Below are 5,645 nucleotides of genomic sequence, written 5' to 3' on the forward strand. Positions count from 1 at the left end.
ACGTGGTCCTGCCAACCAGAAAGACAAGATCCAGCCTCATCCACCAGAACACAGGCACCAGTCCCCTCCACCAGGAAGCCTACACAACCCACTGAACCAACCTTAGCCACTGGGGGCAGACAACAAAAACAATGGGAAATACAAACCTGCAGCCTGCGAAAAGGAGGCCCCAAACACAGTTAAGTTAAGCAAAATGAGAAGACAGAGAAATACACAGCAGATGAAGGAGCAAGGTAAAAACCCACCAGACCGAACAAATGAAGAGGAAATAAGCAGTCTACCTGAAAAAGAATTCAGAGTAATGATAGTAAAGATGATCCAAAATCATCAATGGAACAGGATAAAAAGCCCAGAGATACACCGACACACATATGGTCACCTTATCTTTGATAAAGGAGGCAAGAATATACAATGGAGAAAAGACAGCCTCTTCAATAAGTGGTGCTGGGAAAACTGGACAGCTACATGTAAAAGAATGAAATTAGAACACTCCCTAACACCATACACAAAAATAAACTCAAAATGGATTAAAGACCTAAATAAGGCCAGACACTAGAAAACTCTTAGAGGAAAACATAGGCAGAACACTCTATGACATAAATCACAGCAAGATCCTTTTTGACCCGCCTCCTAGAGAAATGGAAATAAAAACAAAAATAAACAAATGGGACCTAATGAAACTTAAAAGCTTTTGCAAAGGAAACTATAAACAAGATGAAAATACAACCCTCAGAATGGGAGAAAATATTTGCAAACGAAGCAACTGACAAAGGATTAATCTCCAAAATATACAAGCAGCTCATGCAGCTCAATATCAAAAAAACAAACAACCCAATCCAAAAATGGGCAGAAGACCTAAATAGACATTTCTCCAAAGAAGACATACAGATTGCCAACAAACACCTGAAAGGATGCTCAACATCACTAGTCATTAGAGAAATGCAAATCAAAACTACAATGAGAATCACCTCACACCAGTCAGAATGGGCATCATCAGAAAATCTACAAACACTAAATGCTGGAGAGGGTGTGGAGAAAAGGGAACCTTCTTGTCCTGTTGATGGGAATGTAAATGGATACAGCCACTATGGAGAACAGTATGGAGGTTCCTTAAAAAACTAAAAATAAAACTACCATACGACCCAGCAGTCCTACTACTGGGCATATACACTGAGAAAAACCATAAGTCAAAAAGAGTCTTGCACCACAATGTTCATTGCAGCACTATTTACAGTAGCCAGGACATGGAAGCAACATGTGTCCATTGACAGATGAATGGATTAAGAAGATGTAGCACATATATACAATGGAATATTACACAGACATAAAAGGAAACGAAATTGAGTTATCTGCAGCGAGGTGGATGGACCTAGAGACTGTCATACAGAGTGAAGTAAGTCAGAAAGAGAAAAACAAATACCGTATGCTAACACATATATATGGAATCTAAAAAAAAAAACAGTGGTTCTGAGGAACCTAGGGGCAGGACAGGAATAAAGATGCAGACATAGAGAATGGACTTGAGGACACAGGGAGGGGGAAGGGTAAGCTGGGATGAAGTGAGAGAGTAGCATTGACATATATACACTACCCAATGTAAAACAGATAGCTAGTGGGAAGCAGCTGCATAGCACAGGGAGATCAGCTCGGTGCTTTGTGTCCCCCTAGAGGGGTGGGATAGGGAGGGTGGGAGGGAGACGCAAGAGGGAGGGGATATGGGGATATATGTATACATATAGCTGAATCACTTTGTTATAAAGCAGAAACTAACACAATTGTAAAGCAATTATACTCCAATAAAGATGTTAAAAAAAATAAAGTCATTCACATATCATTCATAATTATGACTTTATAGTTGGGATAAATCAGTAGCACCTTAAAAATAAATATTAAAATAAATTGTTAAATCAGTTAAAAATTATTGCATAACTGAATGCTGAAGAGGGTGTTTGTGTATTGTAGTATCTGTATTCAAGTGATACTAAAGAATGTAGGAGCTATTTAATGTGTGTAACTTTTTATAAGTGAACATGAAATATTTAAACAGTCAAAACTCCCAAGTGATACCAAACAGACCAATTTTAACATCAACTGCTATACCCAGGAGTGATGTCAGATTAATGGGACACCTGAAATAACCATCATAAAAAGCTCCTAATTAAAAGGGGTGTTCCAGCTGTAGAGATAACTTGATCTTTTCTAACGCCAGGGAGATCTAGAAAAGACCTCTCTATGTAGCTGAAAAGGCATCCATACATTCACAGGCAGTAACAAACAAGACACAGTTTTTGCAGGAGTTTTGTGGGAGGCAGTTTTTACAGAAGGCAACTACGCTGGAGGATAATTGCACTTCCAGTGTTCCACAGGTCTGTGAAATTAGCAATCAAGCTTAGAAATAGCTAGAACAATAGAAATAGAGTAGATGGGTTGTGTGGAGCAATGGCAAGCTAAAACTTAGAACTCTACAATTAGGAGGTAAACTCTAGCACCAGGAACCTAAAACACCAGGATGAGATGGGGGATGGGGTGGGGCGAGATGTAGGAGGGTCCAAAGATGATACATAATTAGCAACAGGTAGGAAGAAGAGGACCCAACTCAAAATCGGTCTGATTCTAGACAGAATTCTCCCTAGTTAGGGAGAATTAATAAGTGCCAGCACCCAATAGAGTTTTACTTGAACTTAATCTTTAATTTTGTTCGTTTTAGTTAACTGCTTAGTAACCTGAACATTTTATCTCATTGTGAGGGCTCCATTTCTTTAGAGGCATAATTTAACAATTATTATTTAAAGGCATAATGACTGATATTAGTAATGGAGAGGAGGCACCAAATCAGTAAACTGAACTGATGTCTTCTGGGACCTTGACAGTGTGGTATCACATTAGCTACTGTATAATGCCTTTTCCTCTTACATATACCAGCCCTTACACTTGTGCCCGGAGAATTAATCTGATGGGTTCCTCACTGATCCGAGGACAGAAGAGGATTTTTGACTGGCCCCCTTTTCCTCAGGTTCCATTTGTAAGTTACAGATAGGACACCTCCATGATCAGTTAATCTAATTAAACAGTGGAAAACTTTGCTAACTCTACCAAAACTCACATACCACTAATTTACCCTCATCCTCAACAGGAAAAGATGATTCACAAACCACTATCCCATGAGAGCCTTTTTATAAAGCTTTGTTAAGATCAGATGGTGTCTTGGTAACAGTACAGAATCAGTTAAAATTGTGGGGCAAAGACTTAAAATAAGACTAAAAGGCTAAACTGAATAGGCGACTCTGTTGCCTGTCTTGGGGTATGCTGCCACTTCATCCCTCAATGAAATTGTTCTTGAAAGCTACTCTTTTAATACATAACATGCTGACCTTTTTAACACTTCTAATAAAGTTTCTAGTTCTGGGGACCTTGTTTCCACTTGATAATGAGAGTGTTCTCTTCTTACCCTCAGAGCAATAATACGTTCGGTCCACCACCTAGCCCAGTGGTTCTCAGACTTCCCTGCACTTTGGAATAATCCAGGGAGCTTTAAAATATACTGATGTGTAGATCCCACCTCCAGATTTTTTTTTTTTTGAATAAGTCATACTTTTATTTTTCAGAAGCGAAAAGGACAAGTGGCAACTTCCCTTTGGAAAAGACATTAATATCAGAGTAATAAGCTATCTATCTCATAGAGACAGTAGCCGAAGACTCTATTATCATATAAATCTCAAAAAAGTTCTATTAAATACGTCTCAGAATAATATGTTTTTAACTAAAACAAGAAAACAAAAACATCAGCAACAACAAAAAATTAAATAGAATCCATAAAGTGGTATGTGAAGAAGGAAAAAGGAAAATCTGGAAAATCTACATACTAAGAGTTCTCTATTAAAATCAAGGAGGCCCAAATCTGTTTCTTTTAAACAATATTCATGGATATAACTGAGTTTTTCTAAATTTCTCATTGGTAATACTCAGTCTTGTAAGTCTGGTTCCATAATAATCTATAATGTAACTACTTCTATCTGAAGGTCCAACAATCTTAATTGAAATAAGAATGAAATCAATTAGGCTCCCAATTCCACAAAGTCCTACAGTGCAAAACTTTAACAAACCCAAGGCAGGGTATCCAAGGTAAAATCTATCTGCTCCCAACCATCCAACAAAAAAGAGACAGTGCAACCGCCACCTTGTATGAATAGCCATTTACATTTCGGCAAGATATGGGCTTGAGAAAACCAATTTCGTTTCCAGTAAAATGTGTTTCATTGCCACTAAAATCCTTACAAGTCATGTTAGGTGCTGGAAAACATGGAACATGACTGTGTAGTTTGTACAGTTAACTGGTTCTTGTGTAGCATCATTTATTTTTGGATCCTTACAAATATATTGTCCCACTTTGAGGTCCTCGCACGTGTCTCCTCGCCGCGGCCGCGGCAGCTCCCCAAGGTCCCGTGGTTACTGACGCAAACCACAGAACACCCAGGAGCCCAGCGGCAGCAGTCTCAGAAGCAACCAGCCCGGAGGGCCAAGCGGCCGCCATGCTGGGCACCGGCGCGTCCCCCAAAACTCACCTCCAGATATTCTGATTTGACTGGTCTGCTATGGAGATTGGGCACTGGGATTTCTAGAAGTTCCACAGGGAATTCTAAATTACAGCCAAGGTCGAAAACCATTCCTAAAGCTGAGTGCCTCTTTACCATTCGTGTTCATACAAACCATTTGAAGGTTTTGTTAAAATACAGATTTTGATTCAGTGAGGTTGGGGTGGAGCCTGAGACTCTGCATTTCCAACAAGCTTCTAGGTGATGCTGATACTCCTGATCTACAGACGACACTTGAATAGCAGGGATCTGGATTATTCTCACGCCCACAAAAAAATGTCTATGTTGTTGCCAGCATCTGGGATTCATGGTGATGACTAAATGGAATGTTTATGGTCATAGTCAAACATTCTTTTCAAATTATACCCCAACTGAATCTGAGCGCCCATAGTTATGCGCATGATTAAAGGACAGGAAGTGGGGGGGAGAGTACCTTAACAATAAAGATTTGTAGATTTGCACTTATATTCATGTTCCCCTCATCAGAAATGGTTTGCTTTCATAATGAGTTATTTCTTTTTTGAATTCAGTTAGAAACACAGATTCTTTCCCCACACGTATGCAGGACACTATGACACATTTATCATGATTTTATTTGACTCACAAGTCAAATAAAATTTTAACAATACTGTTAAAATTTTCAGTATTGTTCAATATTTGACAATACTGTTAATGTTTTCAGTATTATGTGACTGTTTTATTGTATTATAAAGCAGAAAATTAACCTGATAGTGTATTGGTATGGATTTTTGGGACAATCCCATCTGAGAGGCAGGTTCTTTCAAATAAGTACTATCTTGAAATAAGATATTCTTCCTTTGATCACCAGATTTCTCTAAAATATTTGAGGTCTATATGCCTTAAATATAAAGCTGGCAATGCAACTAAACTTTCAAAAAATGCCCATTGATAAATTTTGGCATGGCCCTGTTGAAATTTCAGAATTAAGTGAATTTCAAAGAGATGATATTTTAATCGATATAAGTTTTGTAAATTTTTTTTTTTTTTTCATAAGGAGGATGAGGAAATGTGCTCATCTGGTCACCGCTTCAC

The 5,645-nt window shown here is 38.4% G+C and overlaps 1 pseudogene; it reads right to left on the reverse strand.

Annotated features, from left to right (window-relative positions):
* Positions 1–3,890: 3,890 nt before the first annotated feature.
* Positions 3,891–4,531, reverse strand: LOC137770715 (TM2 domain-containing protein 1 pseudogene; annotated as a pseudogene).
* Positions 4,532–5,645: the final 1,114 nt, after the last annotated feature.

The sequence above is a fragment of the Eschrichtius robustus genome, chromosome 10 (genome assembly GCF_028021215.1).
Source record: "Eschrichtius robustus isolate mEscRob2 chromosome 10, mEscRob2.pri, whole genome shotgun sequence".
NCBI classification, from domain to species: Eukaryota; Metazoa; Chordata; class Mammalia; order Artiodactyla; family Eschrichtiidae; genus Eschrichtius; species Eschrichtius robustus.